Here is a 24,758-nt window from a genome sequence, read left to right as displayed (position 1 = left end):
CTACAATATTACTGCAAATAATGATAATAATCACTTCGCAGTGAGGGACTGCCGCTCGTCGAACATTTCCTTCGAGGACATATAATCAGTTGTGACGTCCTCTGTGAGCAACAAAAGCTGAGGTGGATTATTCATAGCATATTCTATGTAACGACAACGCAGGTAATTTATTTATTGCACGACAATGTCCGTGTGCGTACTGTGCCCAACTGAAAGGATATATCGCAGGTATCCGGGTGGCACAGTCTGGTCGTCCAGACTGGTTTTCCCGTGGTTCCCTCAGACCACTTAAGATGTGTGTCAGTACTGTTCCTTTCAATAAGCTACGGTGAATACCCTGTCCTATCCTCGTCCAATGGTAGCTCCTTCACTGACTCAGACGGTCTCATCACCGTTTCGATATTAAGCCCATAATCTTCCTTCCTTCGGGTAAGAAATTTGATGTAGCCAATGTACAGCATGACGTTTTCAGCTAATGGTTTTCCACTTGTTTCTAAAGTTGATAGACTGCATGAGTGAAAATACAAATGTAAAGAAAGAATAAATTGAAGAGACAGTGGTAGAGTAGGCCCAAATGTGCGACATTAAAATTAGAAAGGCTCACAAAATATTTAGATATTGGTTTTGATTTTATAGAGAAGTGATTAAAAGCCTGTGCCAATCATGCATTTTATTAATACGAAAATACAATGCTCCAGAAATGCAAAAATGGAAATTATTTCTCTATGAAGTTCCAATCAGATATGTATCCGACTTTGTGACCGAGTGAGGCGGTGCAGCGGTTAGCACAGGACTCGCATTCGGGAGGACGACGGTCCAAACCCGCGTCCGGCCACCCTGACTTGGGTTTTCCGTGATTTCCTTAAATCGCTTCAGGCAAACTTCGGGATGGTTCCTTTGAAAGAACACAGCCGACTTCCTTCCCCATCCTTCCCTAATTCGATGGGACCGATGACCTCACTGTTTGGTCCCCTACACCAAATCGCCCTACCAACCAACCGACTTTGTTAGATGTTCGTCAAGTGGTAGGTTTAAATGATTAAATTTTCGCTCCATTCGAAACTAATGTCCATCATAAACATCAGCATGAAGTGTGACCCATACGGTCATGAATACACTCTTTTATTCACTATAGTATGGAAGCACACTGCCCTCGAATATCATCACGATTAATTTTTTTGCCATCCTTGAAACACATGCTTCGTTAGTTCGTGAAGATTGCTGCTCCGAGGTTGATAGGAAAGTCTATGTTTTCCCATCGTTTCTCAGAGATGCTGTATGGGTAAGAGCTCAGGAGGCGGGTATGCTAGTTAAGGAACCGTACATTCCTCGAGCCTCTTAGAATGTAAACTGCAATATCTGTTCTTCCATCAAGTGATGCAGTATACTATTTGGTACTCTGGTCATGAAGATTATGCCAGTAGGGTTTACCGTTCTTGCTACATAGTGGCTAGCATTCAGCCTCCGTTTAACAATTATCAAATCAGGCCTTTTGTCATAACCAGCAGCTTCTCTCAAAATGATTCCGGGAGTTGGAGAGGTATGGGTCTCGAGAATCGCTGCTTTCTGTGAACTTTCATATGCCGTCTAGGGAAACCGCAGTGTCGTTCTGACTGCCACGAACGGAAGCGGAACTCATCGCTGTCTACCCAAGAAAGTCTCACTCAATATCCCAATTGACTCTGTCTCTACGTCATACAAGTCTCTGTTGTCTTCGGTACGGTGTTAAACATAAGCGACACATGTCAACTTGAGCACTCAACCCAATTTCTAGTAATCCGTTCCAAACGATTTTTGGTTACACGCTGCCTGTAATTTCTTCTTGGATTCAGCAGTTGTTATCCGTCTATTCGTCAGAGCAAGTAGAACAATCTTACGATCTTCTCGTGGTGTAGCCGTTCAAGGACCTGAGCCTCCACTCTTCTTTTTACACTGTTATTCTGCGTTGTTCTTTCTGAAGTCATTCAGCTTCAGTCAGCTGTCTATGCTGCCTGCCGGTATGATGTTTCTATGGCCCTCATGCCAGTTATACAACATTTCTTAACATCCAAAAGATGGCGAGAAGGTGCACGCGCATGCCTCCTGAGCATGTTGTGTTGCGATCTCCTCCTCTAAATTCCCATCAACGTTAGACACACCGATAAGCCCTAATGTTCTCACATTGTTCTTCATTTCTAGGAATGAGACTTCAACGCACCGCAGATAAGTTCTCATACAGATGAAATTTTTATCATCGTTCTCCACATGCATGGAAACATGGGAGTATGAGTTTAGTAGCATGGTGTTCATGCTGTAAACTTACCATTTCCGTCACTGTATATTCTGTGTTTTGTATATATACCTTCTAAAACTCTTGCGTACGCCTCCAAGTCCTGTTAGTTTCAATAAACAAATATAATCCACTTAGAAGACCAAGGTCGCTAAATCTGTTGGACAGGGCAGCCAACAGTCTGCAGTTGTTTGCTGATAATGCGGAGGTGTACGAAGTGTCGAAGATGACCGACTATAGGATGAAATAAGATGACTTAGACAAAATTTCTAGTTGGTGTGATGAATTGTAGCTGGCTCTGAACGTAGAAAAATGTAGGTTAATGCGGGTGAGTAGGAAAAACAAACTCGTAATATTCGGATACAGCATTAGTGGTGTTCTACTAGACACGCTCGTTTAAATATCTGGGCGTAACACCGCAAAGCGATATGAAACGGAACCAGCATGCGAGGACTGTGGTAGGGAAGGCGAATGATTGACTTCGATTTATTGGGAGAATTTTAGGAAAGTGTGATTCATCCGTAAAGGAGACCGCATATAGAACGCTTCTGCGATCTATTCGTGAGTTCTGTTGGAGTGTTCGGGATACGCACGAGGTCGGATTAAAGGAAGACATGGAAGCAATTCAGAGATGGGCTACTAGATTCGGTACCGGTAGGTTAGAACAACACGCAAGTGTTGCGGTGATGCTTCGGGAACTCAAATGGGAATCCCTGTGGGAAAGGTGACGTTGAGAAAATTTAGAAAATCGGCATTTGAAGCTGACTGCCCAACGATCCTGCTGTCGCCAACATACATTTAGCGTAAGGACCACGAAGATAGGATACGAGATATTAGGGCCCATACGGAGGCTCATAAAGCTTTCCCTCGCTCTATCTGCGAATGGAAGAGATAAGGAAACGGCTAATAGTGGTACAGGATACTCTCCGCCACCCATCGTATGGTGGTTTGCGGAGTATGTGTATAGATGTAGACGTAGTTAAGAGCGGATTTATGCTACTCAACGGCTGTTGCACCAGTACTGGTAGCAGCATTTTTACTGGAATCTATCGAACTGGTAAAACTGGCGGCGTATCTCTCACGCTCACCTGAACGTCCACTCGTTTTTAGCGTTACGTTCTAAGTATGTCTGCTTACTGTAAAAGTACTAAAGAATCTGTCTCGAGGACTGTTCACCAGCATATGTCGTTGATATCTAAGTGGAACTACGAATTAAGACAACGTTTACATATTGCGATGAAAGGAAGCCGCAGAAAATATGAATCATTATTGTTATCAGTCAGTGAAAAAGCACTTCACACGTCATAAGTGGTGGTTTAATGTGCTTCTGCAGACGCACACCTCTCACAGGGTGACAGCATCCGCCGCAAGCCTGTGCTGCGCTACGCTCAGCACCTGCGGCCAGTATCTGTGTTTATGCAGTACGGCCGCACAATCTGGCGCGCACCCCTAAGCCGCGAGGGTTTGCATTCCGCAAACAAGAGGCCGCCCGCCGATAAAAGCCATCTATAATAACTTTCACACACTTATTATGCAGATGCTAAGCCGCTTTGTGTTTTTTCCCCCCTGCGCCCCCTGACTACCCCCCGCGTTTTGCATGGGCGGCAGATAGCGCCTGTTTTATAGCGGCGCGGTGCTGACGTGCGGCCAGATACTGGCGTGATTTATCACCGCATTGCCCCCGTGTGACAAGGTTTATCAATTACAACGCAATCGATATAACCACGACGGGGAATACGGAGAGCTATGCAATCGACTTCGGAGATAAACAGCCTGTCTATAGAGACTCGCTCTAGCTCCCTATTGCTCTTCCGAGGAGCGGACCTCGTAAATATAAGGTTGCTTGATTTATGCCGGAGCGTCGGAGGATCACTGACCGCAGAATACAACTACCTCTATTTGCAAAATCTTAATGACATATTTTATCCGTAGAAGATACAACACATTCATTTCTTCTGTCTTTATTTCTTAGTTTTGCCCACTTAAGGTGCACGTTTCAACTTGTTAGGTGGCATGATAAGTTTTGTCTTTTTAGTCTCCCAAAATCTCTTCATGGATTCATCATTTTTTCTTCAGTTCCTCTGACTGATTCTTGCTGGTCTTATTTTGAAGCTTTCCCGTGTATCTGTTACTAATGTTCCAAAGGCTAACCGATTTATGAAGCTTTATTCTGTGACGTTCATGTCTTGTAAATCACTCAATTTTTTCTTACCAGTCGATTATGATCCTCTTTGAGTTAATACTGTCGAGTAGTCTTTTCAAAAATGGTTCAAATGGCTCTGAGCACTTAGAACTACTTAAACCTAAGGACATCACACACATCCATGCCCGAGGCAGGATTCGAACCTGCGACCGGCCAGTAGTCTTTTGATGAGCCCATTGTTGACCTTTCTGTAATTATGGATATACGTGAACAAAATTCAGTAGAGTAGACACTACTCAGGCCTTTGCAACACGCTACAAACATCAGCACTGAAATAAGGACAACCTTAAAAGACAGGAAAACCGATAGTGGAACACAATCTGTGATAAAGCGGGAGCGCCTTCATCAAACAAAGGAATGAATGGAATGGACACAGAACTGCTGAATGATGCAGAAAATGAACTCCAAAATAATCCGTAATGAAAAACGAGTTTATGGCAAAAACAGATTTATAGAAATGGAACAGGACTTCTTGAAAGACATCATGTTTACGCCAGTGACTGTTACACTTTTTATTTCCACTATTGCAATTTTGGCCTTAGGCCATTATCATGTGCAGATGTTTTGTCTTTAAGCCATGTCTTCTTTACACATGCTGAGACATTTATATGTCGTTGTCATCTGCTGTTATATACATTCGTAATGCTGCTAAGTAGTGCGAGCACGCATGTCCATATATCGTACTTAGCAGCGTTACGAATGTGTATAGCAGCAAATGACAACGACATATGAATGTGTCAACTTGTATAAAGTAGACATGGCTTAAAGCCAAAACATCTGCACTTGATAATGGCCTAAGGCCTAATTTGCAATAGTGGAAATAAAAAGTGTAACAGTCACTGTCGTAAATATGATGTCTTTCAAGGAATTTCACATGACTGTGAATCCTAGTTATGAAAAGTTAATTTAGAACAGGACTTCTTCAAGATTTTAAAAGACCTTCAAGGGGAACTTATCTCGTTACCGGTCAACATCTCCGTGTTTCGGTCGAGCAAATGGAACATTCCAGACGAACTCTGAAAAAACTTTACGATACAGGTGGACAATATTCAAGACACACTTAACTGTGATGCACTATAAGAAAAATTTTTCTTCGAAAAACCAGGGACAAATCCTGGTTCAGAATCCCCTATAATAAAGGAAACAGTAGATATCACAAAATCGCTTAACAAATGCTCTGGTGAAGACGGTATTACTGCTAAGAAAGAGTTGAATCATTAAAGAGAATACACACATGTTTTACACAGATCTGGGGTACTGGGTCTACTGCACAGGACTGTAAATGTGCATTGACACTCTCTCTGTCTGTCAGTCTCTCTCTCTCTCTCTCTCTCTCTCTCTCTCTCTCTCTCTCTCTCTCTCTCTCTCGGTGCATAAGAAAAATGATACGACGGACCCAAATAACTACAGACGCTGACGTCTTTTGCTGGTCTTATAAGAAATGATTTCTGTAGCTCTGCGAAACCGTATGGAACAATCGTATCCCCACCTGATTGGTGGCTGCTACTTTAGAGCTCAGACTGGATAAGAAGAGCGGAGAACTGAGAAGCCACTCTCATATAAAAACAATAAATTTATCTATATTTAGACTTATCGTGGGAAAAGAGCACCTGAAATAACTATCGACAGTTTTCTCTGCCTCGTGATGACTGGGTGTTGTGTGATGTCCTTAGGTTAGTTAGGTTTAAGTAGTTCTAAGTTCTAGGGGACTGATGACCATAGATGTTAAGTCCCATAGCGCTCAGAGCCATTTGAACCAACTATCGACAGGAATTTTATGTGTCTGCTTTAGAAATATCCGAAGTATTCTCGCTCCTTTCTTGGATTCCAAGCTTACATACTGTTTACACTGCTTTCTTTGTGCCTGACGTGTTTCAATCTCCTTGATTATGTTGTAGAAAATCACCCGAATACAAAAGGAGGTTGATGCTGACAGGTGTATTAGCAAACCATCAGTTTAGTAAGTCATGACTGAAAAATGGTATTACGAATTATGTAAAGAAGAATGGCACTACTGCTAGAAGTCGACCTAAAGAAAGATTAGGTTGGTACCCGGATAAACATGGAAACACGCGAGGAAATACTGACTCTACGACCTACTATAAAGGTAAATTAAAAGAGAGACAAATATATATTTATGGCATCTGTATTTTTTGACCGAGCAATCGATAGCATTAACTGGAAAACAGTCCTTCTCAAGTGAGGTATAAAATACTGGAAGGGAGGCATTATCTACAACTTGTGCAGAAAGCGGACTGCAGTTACAGAATTTAATGGGAAAGAAAGGGAGACAGTAATGGGAGTGAGACAGTGTTGTAGCCTATGCCCCATGTTATTGTATCTGTCCACCGAAAGTGTTCTAAATGAAACCAAAGAAAAATTTGGAAAATGATTTAAAGTTCAGGGAGAATAAATAAAATTTAAAGTTTACCGATCACTTTAAAATTGTGGCCGAGACGGTAAAGGATTTGGAAGTTCGTCTGAACAGAATGGATAATGTCTCAAGATAAATGAGTGTAGTAGAATTAAGTTAAATGATACTGAGGGAGTCAGACACTGTGGCCGAGCGGTTCTAGGCGCTACCTCGAAGATGCTGTGTCGCATCGCTCGTGCGCCGACTGTAACAACATGTTGAAACTCACTTAAATCTTGATAACCTGCCATTGTAGCAGCAGTAACCGATCTAACAACTGCGCCAAACACTTGTTGGACCGCTACTGTCGCAGGTTCGAATCCTGCCTCGGGCATGGATGTGTGTGATGTCCTTAGGTTAGTTAGGTTTAAGCAGTTATAAGTTCTAGGGGACTGATGACCTCAGAAGTTAAGTCCCATATTGCTCAGAGTCATTTTTTGAATCAGACACTGAAATTACTATTGCTGCTTGAGCAGTAAAATAACTGACGACGACAGAAGTAAACAGGATAGATAGTGCAGACTGACAAGAGAAAAAAGTTCCAGAAAAAAGGAAATATTTTATCATGTAATATAAATTTAAGAATTAAAAATCTCTTCTGAAAGTTTTTCCTGGAATGTAGTCTTATATGAAAACAAAACATTCAGGCAAATAGAGAAAAGAAGACTTTCAAATATGGGTCTATGAGGCATTTCTTAAAAGAAGTAATTTTCCCGCGTAGGCCACTACTTTATTTTCAAATAAACTATTTTTATTTATAATCAAGTAACTAATTTCGATCCCATGACCATTACTTAGCTATATCCCAGAAAATTTGTTACGTTTACCGCATGTTATGACCCATGCAGCAATATGGTGAAAAAGCAACAAGTGATGCCGTCCTTAATAACAATGTCACACAAACATAGTTGGTACGCGCACAACTACCACACCTACGAAGCACTCGCACATACGCTGATGAGGCAAAACATACTGACCGCCAACGTAATAGCGTATTAGTCCACATACAGAATGCAATACAGCTGCGATTCTACTTGACATGAATTATAAAGGTCGTCGGTAGGTTGTAGAAGGTATGTGGCATCAGATTTCTGCCCACAGGTCACGCAATCGCCGTAATTTACGGACCGGTGATTTGTGGGCGCACAGCTGATGCCTGATAGCGTTCCAGATGTTCTCTATGAAGTTCACATCAGGCGAATTTGGCCGCCAAGCAATCATTTTGAGTTCATTATGATATTCCTCAAACCACTGTACCACAATTTTTGCCTTGTCACACAGACAGTTATCCTGCTGGAAGATACCACCAGGGAAGACAAAAAAATTTAGCATGAAGGGATGCAAGTGGTCCGCAGTAATGTTCACGTACTCCACAGCTGACATAACGCCTTCGAATACTACCACATGTCTCATGGAAGGCGAAGTGAAAGTCCCCATAATATAATACTGCCGCCACCAGCCTGTGTTACGAGAAGCGGTTCTCCTGGATGGCGGTGGTGACCACCACCGTCCACCTGATGTAATAACATACATGATTCAGTCGACCAGGCAACGCGTTTCCATTTATCCACGTTCCAGTGTTGACGATCCAGTGTCTACTGCATTCATAATTGACCATGCCGTTGGGTCTACATGGAAACACATAGGGGCTGTCTGCATCTGAACCCAATGTTCAACGATGTGCACTGAACAGTGGGCTTCGAAACACTTGTCGCTGCACCAGTATTATACGCTGTCGTCAGACCTGCCACAGGTTACCGCCTATCCTGTTTTACAGAGCGTGCAGGCCTCCGATCTGTGACGAGGCGTGAACGTCCAACACCCTGTAACCTATCCGTTTCGCCATTCTTCAACCACTTTAAGTAGAAGATAACGACAGTAGAAAGCCGAAAGCGGACCAACTTTGTTGTTTCCGAGACGGTCGTTCCCAGATGAAGGATAATAACTATTTGCTCTTTGTCATACTCGTTTATACCAGTGTTTTTACCCATTGGTTGTATCGTAGTTACAATGATGCCGCTTTTGTCTCTCCTCCGCTGAAATACTTCTCTCACCACATCACGTGTACACAGAGCAACAGCCACGATTCAGTCTCTCGGTGGTCAGTGGTCATAATGTTTTGTCGCATCAGTGAATGAAAAATCGAAGAAATGGAACCCTATACACAATACACTGAAATGACACTTAAGCGTAACTGTAGAAGTGAAACGCACGTGGCATGGCAAACATCTTAAAACAAAATAGAGTGCATGGCTTGAATACAGCAAACATCTTGGAGCAGATGTAGAAGTGCTGGGATGAAAAGACATGCCCAGAATAGATAGCTCGGAGACGCGCTTCTAACCAGTCTTTCAAATGAAGACCACAACGTGTTGTTGCGAATTTCTCTACTCAAGTCTTTGATTCATAGACAGATAATTTGACAAAATACTTTTCACATACCAGTAGCTTACAATTAATAGTGTTGTGGTGCAGAAGCTCTGAAATTATTGACTATATCACTCAAGAAGTTATGCGGCTATTTCTTTACCGAAAGCAGACGATAGAGTTTTTATTTTTATCCCCTTAAAATGGTGTTAGTCGCAGCAAACGATCAACTCTGTTTTTAACTACGTGACAGCGGTTCTTTAACATTCTTGATGAGTACCCGAAAAATCCTTTGCGTTCATCAAGATGAATAACCCCTAGTTCTTTGACAATAGTGGGGAAGTGGGTGATGGCATGGCGGGACCAAGCCTACGTCCTCCAGCAAATACTAAAAATTTTCATTAGCGTTCAACTCCTAGCAAGACACTGGTTTAAACATTCGGGTGACGCTCTCCCTTTTTAACCTTCAGCTCATCAGCTCAGGTATTCGGGACGAACATTGTCTTGTATAAGAAGCCCACGCCTTCATTCCGCCACTGCAATCTGTTTTCTTGTCGTATGATAGTTATAGGAAGATAGAAGAATACAGAATACAAACTGTATCTTAAGTTTACCGTAAAATACAATTACCATACGTTAATCAGTGTGGAGGAGCGCCGTGGTGTCTTAGAGGCATCCGTGAGCGATATGTTGATTGGTTTCATTCTGGAATATGTTGGTTGATTTAATTCTCCAGCCAAAGGCGCACTTTAGTGAGGAGACATCCCAGCACCAGTGCAGCCTAATGGTACACATTGTGCAGTACTTATGATTTTCAGTTGTGAGCATATCTCTGTGGTAGGTTAGAATCCGGGGAAGATGTCATAAGTGACACGCTCTTGTAAGCGGAAAATTAGGAAATTAGGCACCCATACATGCTTCCAAGCACCTTTAACAAAAAAAAAAAAAAAAAAAAAGACCTCAGTAGGGCTTCAGCTGATACAAACGTTGGAGTTTTTAAACGAAATCCATTGCTCTCAAGGTAATCTACATCGAGAAGGATTGGTTGCCTTAGCATAACTCAGGTCCGAAGATGGTATAAACTGTGTATGGGCTTATATTATATTTGCAGAGACGTGTAGGGTTGTTTGAATTCAAACTCTCCCTTTAGGTGCCAATGTGCTGCTTTCCAGGCTCGGCTACCCGATAGAAGGAGCACTATCGCTGTATTCTGTGGGACTCATCCGTTATGTACTTGTGTCTCCTTTACTATACAAGGCGTTCCGTTATATCCGTTTAAATTTGGTCACGGTGTTTATTACAAGAGACTATATGAACCGATTATGTTAAGAGTTCAGATAAAAGGACGAGCCCAGTTCTCCTTTTAAATCCTATATGCGATGCCAGGAGCTACAACCAGAAGACAATTAATACATTCTTCACAAGATGGTATGCCAGGTGAAACAGTAGAAATATTCAACATTCATCACCAAACAGATAAATCAATATGGGCAGACGATTGACTGAAGTTTATTTAAGCAATAAAAGAGCGTGTGACATCTGTTTATTCACATATTTCCGTATAATTTAATGTGCAACTAAATTCTCTTGATCCGATCACTGTCAATAATGCGAAATTCCATTCGTTGGGAAAGCCTCCATCTTCCTTAATGGTAGGTGGCTGAAACACTGAGAATTTTAGCTCACCTTTGACTGGACATGCCATTTTATGTAAGTAACTGGACACGTTATTTTACCGGTATATAACGTAGAGTCCTGTAAAGGGTTGTAACCCTTGATGTTGGTAGATTGTGATTTATGAACAGACTATTCACAACCTTTACTCAGACTAGATGTGTGATGCTGTATTAACCTGGTGACATTGACTGCTACTTTATCTGGATGTTTTACTAGTTACTTCTCTGGTTTAATGTTTCTTGACGGTGCGCTACTTTATTTGAGTGTAGTGTCACCACAGAGAGGTGTTGTAAATGTACCACTGTAAAATTAATTTTTGTGCAAATTTGCTTGTAGAGACAGCTGTGGAGAACCGGAGGGTCGTAACAGCTGTGGTGATGTAACTGAGTTAATCTCTGTCAACACTGTGAAGAGGGAGACAGGAAACTTATACTTTTATGAAGAGGGCAAATAAAAGCAGAAAGTATACTGAAAATTTCAAATAACACAGAAAAAAATGAGAAGGAACAGAGGCGGGTATACCTGCCCGTGTACCGCATTTTTGTGGTACCCAGCGGCGACATCAGATTGAAATACTAGTATTTGCTGCACATAGGACTGAAAAATAAGAAAATAAATAATAATATTTGTGGGTTAGGTTCTAAATGACCTTTCAACGTGCACGAAGGCTTTATATTACTATCAGGTAATAGATATTTAAACCTCTTACTACGGGTACAGCTATTTTCAATCGTTGAAATATTGTAACTACACGACGCCTGAACATTTCTCTACAAAACGTCCGGTGTCAAATAAGATGGAGGCAAAATATAGACAGTAATGAAAAGGTACAATTTCGAATAGTTTTAGATGCTACACAGTTAAAAATTAATTTTCTGCAGTCACAGTGAAATTTTTCGCAAATGATGACTGTCAAGCGCTGTTACCAATACGTCATAACTTTTGTGTGGACTACATACGGCATGAATGGTATTTGGCTTGGTAAGAATTCATTTTAATCGATGTTAAATTAGTGAAGAGTCCAGTGCCAACGTGCGTTACTGCAAAATAACGGATAACGGGTCTGTCCTTGCCATGCGATTTAATTAGAATTGTTTTTGCGCTTAATTTGGAAATTTTTCAAACAGCAACTTCTAATTTCATTTTTATTATATAGCTTATAAAAGATTTTTTGTTCTTATTAACGTTTGAATACGGGAAAATAACTCGTTGAATTCAATATAAATCAGTAATTAATACCATGAAAGTACGCCAAAAATTAATTTTCAGGATTTAGTTTTGTCGCGTATTTAATTTGGTTCTTTAATTTTAGCTGAGAATGAGTTCACTTCTTTAGCTTAGGTGTTTTCCAATTTAGGATTATTTCGAAATTTTTAGTATTTGATCTTCTTTGTTGAAGATTATGTCTCTGTATTACAGTCTTTACTAATTATCGCATCGGTCTCGAACTGAAATGGTTTCTCTTAAGCCGAGACTGTTTTATACGCTTCGATTTAATACACACCCTGAGAAAGAAAGAAAAGAGTGCATTCACGTTTTTAAGCGGTTCTGATGGGCGAATTGAGTGTCAGTGAATATCATTAAAGGTGCTTATACGAGGTGTTTATTTAAGACATTCTAGCAGACTGCTGCGTGTGGCATGATGTTCAAGTTCATGGAAGTCAACTTACGGAATGTTGGGCTTAATATCTCGTCAGTAGGAACGGGGCTCCCGCTCGATCGGGGAAAAATCAGGGGTGTCTTAACAAAGAACCCATCTCAAAATTTGCCTCTGAAGCGATTTATGGAGACCACACGCAACTTAAACCAGCAAGGGCAGACAGGGATTTAAACGCTGCTTCTCCAGAATGCGAATGCAGCACCTTAATTTTTGCGTAACGTTATTGTTCAAAGGAAAAATTAATCTTTGACAGTTGAGACTTTTGCGTAGCTATTTTGGTTTAAAAATATCCATTTGCTGTCATCCTTCACTGTGATACGGGATAAGTCGCTCAAAACTCTCTATACCACCACGTAGCAATACGTTGTTTCTGTGAGTAACAGCCTCATTCCTTTACTCGGTAACATTTTATGCTGTAGGCACTTTTTATGTGTCTCATCATTTCTCGTTCCCTGCGATCTGCGGAGGAAACGAGAGATTATGGGCTTCCTTCTAGAGGCGTTTATTGTGTCATTTTGACAGATGGGTAGGCTGGTACCTGCAAAAGAGAGGCGGGAAATCCGGGACAGAGGTCTTGGCGCAGGGAGGAAGAGAATCATTAACCTCAGGGATCAGCAGTAAGCCGGCTGCGAGGGCAAACTGAATCCTCACTACTCCCTCGTTCCCCAGCCCGAGAGCCACAAGAGGGCCGAGCGGTATTGCCACCAACACATATACGACTTTATTCTTCTTTACGTCGTACTTCGTCTAGCCAGTCCGGCACTACGCACAGTAGTCCTTAGTTTTTTGTTTCCTCAACTCGGAAAGAAAGAAGTCAACCAAAGTTAGTAATTAAGCAGATTAAAATCTCAGAGAGGTCTTGACCTATAAACCGGGTCGCTTTCACGAATGCATCGCTCTCACGACTGTCTGAGTGTTTAACATGAATATTCAAACAGATGTCGTGGTTGTTGAAGAACGGGTATATTACCTGCACTTGATATTCCAACATGTGAGAAGGTATGACTACACTATCTGATCAAAATCGAGCGGGGTGGTGCTCTGGTTAGCACACTGGACTCGAATTCGGGGGGACGACGGTCCAAATCCGCGCGCTGCCATCCTGATTTAGGTTTTCCATGATTTTCCTAAATAGCTCCGGGCAGATCCCGGAGTGGTTCCTTTGAAAGGCTCGGCTGATTTCCTTCCCCGTCCTTAAAACTGTCCGAGCATGTGCTCCGCCTCTAATGACCTCGATGTCGACAGGATGTTAAACCCTAATCTTCCTCGCTTACTTCCTTGTGATCAAAAGTATCCGGTTACCTATTAGTGGACATTAATATATGGTCTGTCCACACTTCACCTTTATGGTAGCTTGAACTTTGCTGGAGACACTTTCAATGAAGTGGCTGAGTGTCTGTGAAGGAATTGCAACTCGTTCCCCCTCAAGACCCGAAACCAAAGACGGTACTGATCTTGAACGCTGGGGTCTGGAGTGAAGTCGGCATTCTAACTCATCCCACAAGTTTTCCATTTAACTCACAGCAGGCCAGTCTATTTAAAGAATGCTATTACCCACAGACTGCTGCCTAAAAGATGGTACTTTATGACAGGGTGCATTGTCATTCTGATACAGTCATCTCCAAATTGTTCCTCTACTGTACGCAGTAGACAATGCAGTGAAATGTGTTCATACTCTTCCACATTTAGAATTTACTTAAGTGAAGTAAGAAGATCACACCCTAACCAAGAAAAACATCCTCATACCGTACCACCACCTCCTCTGTGCTTCACTATTGGCTCTACACATGATGGCAGGTAAAGTTCCCAAGGCATTCGATAAACCCAAACCTTCCCATCTGATTGCCACAGGGTACAGCGTAATTCATCAGCCCAAATCACTCGTTGCAGCCATCTACTGTCTGGTGGCGTCGCTATTTACACCACCTCAGGCGTCGCTCAGCACTGACTACGTAAGTGTGTGGTTTATGAGGAGATGCTCGGCCATTGTACACCATTTTTTTAAACTCCATTCGCAGTCACTGTGGAATTCACCAATAGCTGTTTTCGCTGATTTCAAGCGTTTTTTTACAACCTTCCTCGCCAATACTCGACGGTTCCTGTCCGTCAGTACACGAGGTCTGCGCTGTCTTGGTTTAGCTGCAGTTGCTCCTTACCATTTCCACTTCACAATCATTTCACCAACAGCAGATTTGGGCAGATTTAGAAGGATTGAAATGCCCCTGCTGTATTTGTAGCTCAGCTGACATCTAATGACTAATCCACGTTCTAAGCCAGTGACTGGCCCACTCTTCTGTTACTGCTTCTCTTCTGTTAGCAGAATACTCGCCGCCTCGTTTTATTCTGGCGGGTCCTCCTCTCGTGACATCTGGTGGTAAATTCCGCATTACAAAGGGCTATCAGGATACTTCTGACCAGATAGTGTCTCGAGATTATCATATCAGTGGCGCGTAATCGTCAAACGGGGCCCATATTGCACAGAAGCAGTATTGTAAAGTTGGCTGGATCTTCTGCTTTAGGGTTCCCGTGTCTTATTTGAATCCCTTTCGCCAATGTCAGGCTCGATCCTTCATTGTATCACGGCCGATTCCTATCCCTATTTACGGCCGTCTCACTGCGGTTAGGATGACATTTGTTATATAAACAGAGAGATCATTAGAGTTAATAAGCTGTAACTGTTGAGGAGCATTTCTGTTGCGACAGTTCAGTTGCCTTGAAGAAAGACTGTTTTCTGTATGCTGTTCTTGTAGTCAGAAGTAACGTATAGGGAAACTCGCTCCATATCCCTACGGTGAAGGGCTTTAGATTTACTACTTTAGAACCACGAAAAGTAGAGTCCTTTGTTCGGTGATGTTAATGTTGTGCAGTGGAAGGATGGATATGGATCAACGTTTTACTTCACTTAGTGTAAGTTAGCTGTTTGGTTTTTTACGTTGGTAACGCCACGTAGTGCTCTGTACGAAAATCGCTGACTGCGCTGTGTGCGGTCTGTGGCTGGTTGGACTCATTGTTGGAATATTCGCTTGTGCAGTGTTGGACAGTTGGATGTGAACAGCGCGTATCGTTGGGCAGTCGGAGGTTAGCCGCCAGCAGTGGTGGATGTGGGGAGAGAGATGCCAGAGTTTTGAGAGGTTCCTATGAGCGGACGATCTGGACGTGTGTCCGTCAGAAAAAGGAAATTTGTAAGACTGGATGTCATGAACTGATATATATATTATGACTTTTGAACACTATTAAGGTAAAGACATTATTTGTTCTCTATCAAAATCTTTCGTTTGCTAACTATGCCTATCAGTGGTTAGTGCCTTCAGTAGTTAGAATCTTTTATTTAGCTGGAAGTATTGGCGCTCGCTGTATTAGAGTAGTTCGAGTAACGAAGATTTTTGTGAGGTAAGTGATTCACGAAAGATATAAGTTATTGTTAGTCAGGGCCATTCTTTTGTATAGATTATTGAAAGTCAGATTGCGTTGTGCTAAAAATATTGTGTGTCTGTTTAGTGATGATCAGAATAAGTAAAGAGAGAACTGTGTGAGTACGTTCAGTTTTGCTCAGCTCTTTGAAAATCAAATAAAGTAAGAGTTTTTCCAGCACTGTCATTCTTTACATACAAAGGGGAAGTTTCACTAAATATGAATTGATTGTCTTAAACACAGCATCACGTCTCTCAATAATTTAGCGTAGAGTATGTGTGAACATCAGGTGACAGCAATTAATTGATAATCAGGTGAGAATGTAGGTTTATCGAAAAACTGAAGAACCTAAAAGCCACCAAACTGTTTATTTATCGTAAAGGAAAGAAAAAAGTAAGGTTTGATGCCAATAACGAGTTCATTAGAGGAGGTGCCCAAGCTTAGGTTGGACAGGTATAGGGAAGGAAATCGAACACATCCTTTTCAGGTAAACCATTTCACATTTGCCTTAAGCAATTTACAGGAACAGTGGCAAAGCTAACTCTGGAAGACCGAAGGTGTAATGGAAGCAGTGTCCTCCCGAACCCCGCTGAGTGTTTGAAAGTGTAATGTAAACAATCTTTACGAAATATATAGTGTTTGAAAATGAATCGTATTGTTTTGTGCGAAGTATAAATTGTGTTGATTGTACGTGACTTTAGGATTGTGCAAGACCAAGTCTCGAATCCAGGCCCCTGGAATTCTCGGGCAGAGCGCTATCAACTACGTCCTTTGAACACGGCTCGCGATCCACGTTAAGGCTTTACTCCGTCGCTGGTACCTCGCCTTTCTTTCCGAAATGCAGAGAATCTGCCACGGAGCTGTGAGACCAGTACGTCAACGAGAACGAATGCTGCGGAGAGTTTGGCTTGTCCACAGGCTCAAGATTGTTGCCGAGAGTGAATTCTCTTGTTCTGCTTTAAGTGCACGCTGCGTTTCTTGTACGTTACAAGTGAAAACTTTATGGCGGATAGCAGAACACTGCCGCTGGACGTGCTTTCCATTATTTGCGTCACTTCGACAAACTTTTGTAATTGTTTTCTTAAGTTGCTCCCGTAGAAGATTACGGTTTTACGTGCCGTAGGCGACGAGGTAATTAGCGACCGAGCAAATACTCGGACTGAGAAACAATGAAGAATTAAATCGGTAGTGCCCTATTCAAAGGAGCCCATCCAGACATTTGCCTTTAGTGATTCACGGAAACAACGGGAACCTAAATTTGGAAAATTGAACAACCGTCTTACTGAATGTGTACTCGGACTGAGAAACAATGAAGAATTAAATCGGTAGTGCCCTATTCAAAGGAGCCCATCCAGGCATTTGCCTTTAGTGATTCACGGAAACAACGGGAACCTAAATTTGGGAAACTGAACAACCGTCTTACTGAATGTGGATCCACTGTCTTAACCACTGTGCTACTTCACTCGGTTGTTACTCTGGCACTTGTTGTGCTTCTCAGTTTAAAGATTTCCGAAAGGCATCCAACACTACCGCATCGTTGACTGCTAAGCAACATACGAATATACGAAGTATCTTTCCAATTTTGTGATTGGTTCCACGAATATTTGACTAACAGAACACAGTAAGTTCTACTGGATGATTAATCTTTCACAGCCCACTCCTTCTATTCTGTGTTACATGGTTAACTATGCTAGTACATATTCAGCAGCTTGTCACCTACGTATAATTCGTCTAAATTTTATTTTATCTACTATTAACTTTTCTGAGAAGTTCATGTACTGACACGTTCCATGACCATGGAGAATTTCTCCTCAGTTTGGTCCTACGGAACTAGACTCGTAAAATAAAATAAACAAACGAAATTGTCAATGAATATGGCCGAGGAAGCGCAGTATGACCTCTTATATTCTCAGTATACATGGAAGATTTACCTAATTAGCTGAGCAGCGCCATAAAATTGTTCACGGACACTGGTTTTTGTCTACGGGGAAAAAACGTTGTAGGATGAATGTAAGGAAATGTAGAAAGACTTGGAAAAAAATTTCCATTTGATGTCATTATCGCAGATCTTTTTAAATGAAGATAAATGTAAGAGAAAGCCTATAACAAAAAGAAAGAACGTCACAGTAACCGATTACAAAATCAATGATGTATATCTTAAGAACGTCACATAGTATAAGTATTAAGGTGTAATACTAAAAATCTATATGAAGTGAAATGATCAGGTAAAATTAGCAGTAGGGTAGGCGAATGGAAGACTTAGAATTGTTGGAAGGTTTCTGGAAAAATGAAATGTAACTGTAAAGAAAATTGCTTACAAGAGTTAGTATAATCAATCACTCCTGGAATATTACTCCAGAGTTTGGAGTCTTTTTCAAATAGGCTTGTAAAAACTCATCGAACGATTTCAGAGACGCGCTAGGATCTTAACAGGTCTATAGCGCCCATATGAAAGTGGAACAGAAATGATCGCCAAATTTAAAGGGAAATCCTTGAAAGAAACACAGTTCTTGTGAAACCTCTTTGACTTATTGTAGACAAACTGTATTCGAAGAACACTTTGCCTTTAATTGCTGCCACCATCATATATCCTGCATATGGATCGTGAGAATAATATATGTAAGATTAAGACGCGTCCAGGAGCATACAGATAGTAATTTTTCCTCCTCTCAGTATGCGAAATGAACAGGACCGAAAATAGGTAACAATGGTATAACGTACTCTCCACCATCCACTGAGAAGTGGCTTGCTGCGTATGTACATTGATGAACCAAAACTTTATGATCATCTACTTAATAGCGTGCTGTTCCATCTTTGGAACGCGATGTAGCACCGATTCTCCGTGCCATTGATTCTATAAGACCTTGGTAGGTTTCCGGAGATATGCAGCACCAGATGTCTATGTACAGATCACCATTTCCCAAAATTACTCGCCGATAGTCTGTGGGCGCCGATCAAGCACGCAATTAGCGTCCAATTGGGTTTTAATGAGGGGAATTATGTGGCCAAGACATAAGCCTGAGTTCACTATCGTGCACTTTCGAGCACTGTAGCATGATCCTGGCCTTGTGACACACAATGTTGCTGGGAAATGCCATTGGTGTCGGGGAACGCATCAACCATGAATTGATGAAGGTGGTCCACTATAATGTTCACGTAGTCCACAGCTCTGATGGTGTCTTCAGTTATTGCCACGGGTTCCATGGAAGTCCAAGTGAATGTCCACAATAGCATAGTACTGACCGCACCGGCCCGTGTCTGTCGCGCGATGTGTGACTCGAGCGGCCATTCACCTAGATGACGATGTATCTGAACACAATCTTCAACCTGCTGTATCAAGAAACGTTATTCATCCGACCAGGCGACACGTTTCCTTTGATGCTCTCTCATGTCTCGGTTATCCTGCGTTCACCGCAATCGTAATTGTCGATGGCGTTGTATCAAACACGGGAACACGTGTGGGTTGTCTGCTACGGAGATCCACGTTCAATAATCTGCACCGAACGGCGTGTCCCGAAACACTTTTGCCTGTTCCAGCATTGTACTCTGTCGTCAGATCTGCCACAGATCGCCGTCTATCCTGCTTAACAAAGCCGGCATGCTTCCGACCTCCACATTCTGTGATGAGGCGTATTGTGTGTTCGTGGTTTCGCCGTCCTTTAGCCACTTTCTGTAAGTGCTCACACAGTAGCGCTCGAACAGTTGACCAGATTGGCCGTTTCCGAGACGTTTGTTCCTACGCGCCGGGCCAAAACAGTTTTCCTTTTGAAAAGGTTGCTTACGTCAGTAGATCTCCCCATTTGCGCCCCGTATCGTGGCTAGTATGATTTCCCATTCGCCTCTGTTCAGCTTTCATAATTTTACATGCACGCTACGTCAGCAGGCGGTGAGGAGCGGTCGTGTTTCGGCTGATCATCCTGTGTAGACGTAATTCTTTGCAGATTGTCTTGTATCTGACTGTAAGGCCTTGTGACTGCCGCGAGGCCCCCGAGAAAGATAGGCCGCGGCGCGTACGTCACAAAGGTAGGCCTGAACTCGCTCGCGCGCTCAGCTTAGCAGACAAAATGCGTTTCTAACCCTGCTAACTCCCAGTTGGGCGTTTACTTACTAACGAGAATTGCATCTTCTACTGGAGTCTGCTATTTTGAAGTCTTGCTGATTAACAGAGCTACAACAAAATTTAATTTAAGATCAATACTCGATATAAATTGTATAACGGCTTGTTTATAGCATTAAGTCTCTTCTGCTTAATAGTTCTCATTTGATACAAGAATTGGTGCCCTATGCAACTGATAATTATTTTGGCGTGATTTTAATTTGATTGTACCCCAATACAGCCGTAACAAATTATATGTAGGCCTATGGACTTCCGATCATTGTAGGAATAATAAAAGTAAAACTCCATAATAACGGATTCCAGCAGAACATGGAATTCTCGTTTGTACGTACACTCACAGTCATGGGTTAACAGGTGCAGAAACGTAATTTTTGTGCCTCCGCGAGCTCAGGCCTACATTCGTGACGCACGCGCCGCGGCCTGTCTTTCTCGTAGGCCTCGGACTGCCGAGTATGACGTCAAAGAGACACCTCAGATTATACAAATGTTTTTGACATCAGTACAGAGGTAAACGTCACTTGCGAACTTCAGTACTTACAGAGAATCGTTAAGGCGTTCACAGAATGGCATAACGATGGAAACAAGGAAACTAAAGCATGTTCTTACTAATGTTGTTAAGCAACCAAGATAATGTAGCAACTAACGCTTTGCAACTTTACAGCTGGCCGATTTTGGTTTATTCAGGAAAAGACACTTACTTCTCCACAAGACGTGCACCAGTACAGCCAATTTTTGTCATTGCTTTATATTGCCACATATGATCAAAAGACCGTAAGATTACTGCCATAACGCTATTTTTGTCGAAAACAGACACTTTGAGGTTCATGTTGGTAGTAGAATTATAAGGATTACAACTTGAATATAGTAATCAGCAACAAATATGGAATGAGAGGCTTTTTAACCACTGTCGAATACATCGTCAGAGGGCTCTTACACGCTGAGGTCTAGCTACGTGGTGATTAATTGTTTGGTAATGCAAGATGCACATAAGTATATAAAAATTCAGTGAACATATGGAAAATATTTGTTATTTGAGCAGTCACACGAACATTGTCTAAACGTTGTTTAATTTATAATCTGGAGAAAAATTATGTCTTAATCACCTTTAAGACACGAAAGAATTAAGAATCACAAAGCAAGGCCTCAGCATGAAAGCTCCCAAGAGCGTTCTGATGAACGATTTAAAAAGCTCCTAAACCGCTACTGGATAGTTGTCAAGAAATCCATACTTGTGGCTGGTTACTGTGTTCAGGCTTATACAGGGCGCTTAGAAAGAGTCTGAAAAGCTTGTAACGGTTTTGCAGGGTACGTTGTGCTGAAAAATAATTGTTAAGACAAAATCGATACCTCTGCGTCCTTTACGAGTTACTTAGTGTTGAAATCAGTCAATCAAGCCGCTGAGCACGCAGACTCAAGCGGCCCGCCAAAGTGTAGATGACAGCGCACGAGACTGCTGGGCCCTTGGCTCGCGTTCGACCCTTACTGCCGTCCTATGTCCAATTCTTCGTATCGCTCTCTTGTTTGGTTTTAGGAAACCAAACGAGAAACATGTTTGGCGACATCGTGCCTGCTGGCTTCACTGCTACAGTACTGGCCATTAAAATTGCTACACCACGAAGATGACGTGCTACAGACGCGAAATTTAACCGACAGGAAGACGATGCTGTGATATGCAGGTGATTAGCTTTTCAGAGCATTCACACAAGGTTGGCGCCGGTGACGACACCTACAACATGCTGACATGGGGAAAGTTTCCAACCGATTTCTCATACACAAACAGCAGCTGACCGGTGTTGCCTGGTGAAACGTTGTTGTAATGCCTCGTGTAAGGAGGAGAAATGCGTACCATCACGTTTCCGACTTTGATAAAGGTCGGATTGTAGCCTATCGCGATTGCGGTATATCGTATCGCGACACTGCTGCTCGCGTTGGTCGAAATCCAATGACTGTTAGCAAAATACGGAATCGGTGGGTTCAGGAGGGTAATACGGAACGCCGTGCTGGATCCCAACGGCCTCGTATCACTATCAGTCGAGATGACAGGCATCTTATCCGCATGGGTGTAACGGATCGTGCAGCCACGTCTCGATCCCTGAGTCAACAGATGGGGACGTTTGCAAGACAGCAACCGTCTGCAAGAATAGTTCGACGACGTTTGCAGCAGCATGGACTATCAGCTCGGAGCCCTTGGCTGCGGTTACCCTTGACGCTGCATCACAGACAGGAGCGCCTGCGTTGGTGTACTCAACGACGAACCTGGGTGCACGAATGGCAACACGTTAGTTTTTCGGATGAATCCAGGTTCTGTTTACAGCATCATGATGGTCACATCCGGTCACATCCGTGTTTGGCGACATCGCGGTGAACGCGTATCACCCGGCGTATCACCTGGCGTATCACCCGACGTGATGGTATGGGGTGCCAACGGTTACACGTCTCGGTCACCTCTTGCTTGCATTGACGGCACTTTGAACAGTGGACTTTACATTTCAGATGTGTTACGACCTGTGGCTCTAACCTTCATTCGATCCCTCCGAAACCCTACATTTCAGCAGGATAATGCACGACCGCATGTTGCATGTCCTCTACGGGCCTTTCTGGATACAGAAAATGTTCGACTGCTGCCCTGATCAGCACATTCTCTCCAGATCTCTCACCAACTGAAAACGTCTGGTCAATGGTGGCCGAGCAACTAGCTCGTCACAATACGCCAGTCACTACTCTTGATGCGCTGTGGTATCGTGTTGAAGCTGCGTGGGCAGCTGTATCTATACACGCCATCCAAGCTCTGTTTGACTCAATTCCCAGGCGTATCAAATGGCTCTGAGCACTATGGGACTTAACTTCTGTGGTCATCAGTCCCCTAGAACTTAGAACTACTTAAACCTAACTAACCTAAGGACATCACACACATCCATGCCCGAGGCAGCATTCGAACCTGCGACCGCAGCGGTCGCGCGGTTCCAGACTGTAGCGCCTTTAACCGCTTGGCCACCCCGGCCGGCCCCAGGCGTATCAAGGCCGTTATTACGGCCAGAAGTGGTTGTTCTGGGCACTGATTTCTCATGATCTATGCACACAAATTGCGTGAAAATGCAATCACATGTCAGTTCTAGTATAATATATTTGTCCAATGAAAACTCGTTTATCATCTGCACTTCTTCTTGGTGTAACAATTTTAATGGCCAGTAGTAATTAACTAGGAAACAGCACAACGAATTATTTCTCAGCAAAACCTACCTTGTAACACCCTTTAACAAGCTTTTCAGACTGTTTCTGACCACCCTCTATAATACTTCCAATTATTTGTTTGTTCGCACAGTTTCTTTATTGGAGGAGAGAAAGAAACTGAAAGTGTAAGGTGTTTGAACAAAGTGCGCGTTCTTTTGGGGACCTCCGCGCGCGAATGAGAAAGACAGTGCAGTGTACAGCTGGAGGCAATCCGCTTTGCCGGCTGATCTGAGCCAGCGAGTAGGCGGCTAACTACGCAATTAGCGCCAGCTGGTCGCTCCCAAGAGGCTTATCCGCGCCCTCTCAGCCTCGCACTGCGTCACACAGCCCTCACTCCCTCTTTTATCCTAACTTACTTACTTACAGCGTTTATCAAGATAGAGACAGTCTGAATCCTCAACATTAGGATCACTGACAGCTAGACGTGTAAAACTACCTAAGCTACTGTAGATTGTCAGTAACTGTAGACTACGCCGGCCGAAGTGGCCGTGCGGTTAAAGGCGCTGCAGTCTGGACCCGCAAGACCGCTACGGTCGCAGGTTCGAATCCTGCCTCGGACATGGATGTTTGTGATGTCCTTAGGTTAGTTAGGTTTAACTAGTTCTAAGTTCTAGGGGACTAATGGCCTCAGCAGTTGAGTCCCATAGTGCTCAGAGCCATTTTTTTTGTAGACTACGGTAGTTTTCCTACAGCTTAGGTCAGTTACTGCATTGCATGAACGTTAGGTATGTTGCCTACATATCCGGCGTTATTTATTTCGATCCGTTCGTTCGCGAAAGCAGTTAGTGTCTTACTAGGGTCTCCTAGAAACCAAAAGTGATGAACTGTCTAGAAGCTGAGTGCAGCTATACAAAAGGTCATGTAACCTAAAGTACATTTTTGTGCTACATAGTTATCCTCCTGTCTGTGACTTAAAAATATACAGTATTTATAGCAAAAATGAAATTGTTAATGTTTAATTGAGGCTTTATTAATGATTGTTGATTTGTAATTTGAAACAGTGAGATATTTTAGTTTAAAAAACCAGAGATATCATATAGTGCTCAAAATGGCAATTTCCTCAAAACAAGGGGTAAAATTTAAAAAAAAATGCAAAACAAAAACATATCAAACATCACTTCAGTATTTTGGCGAGCTTATATAAGACACGTTTCTGTTATTCATAAAAACTGTCGTGTTTAATAAGAGAAATAGCAAACTTTGACCTTTGATCATGACAAAGAGCGTTCTATTGAGTACAAAATAACAATAGTTATTATGTAGATTTTTTTTCTGTTTCTGCATGTAAACTGTACTTGCACCAAAAGTATCGCTTTGGTTACATAAAAGTGCAGAAGTTGAGCGATCAACTAATTTTTATCGCTTATGAAACGCAATTTATGTTTTGCAAGGATAGTTTCTCTCTCACAT

The 24,758-nt window shown here is 42.4% G+C and overlaps 1 protein-coding gene across 1 annotated transcript in view; it reads right to left on the bottom strand.

The window, feature by feature from the left end:
• The window catches only part of LOC124723034 (glutamate decarboxylase), a 249,638-nt gene that overhangs the window by 132,495 nt on the left and 92,385 nt on the right, over positions 1-24,758 (bottom strand). The window lies entirely within an intron of this gene.

Source organism: Schistocerca piceifrons, chromosome X, assembly GCF_021461385.2.
Source record: "Schistocerca piceifrons isolate TAMUIC-IGC-003096 chromosome X, iqSchPice1.1, whole genome shotgun sequence".
Taxonomy (NCBI): Eukaryota; Metazoa; Arthropoda; class Insecta; order Orthoptera; family Acrididae; genus Schistocerca; species Schistocerca piceifrons.
The sequence above is the reverse complement of the archived record's forward strand: the minus strand, read 5'-3'. Positions and strand labels throughout refer to the sequence as shown.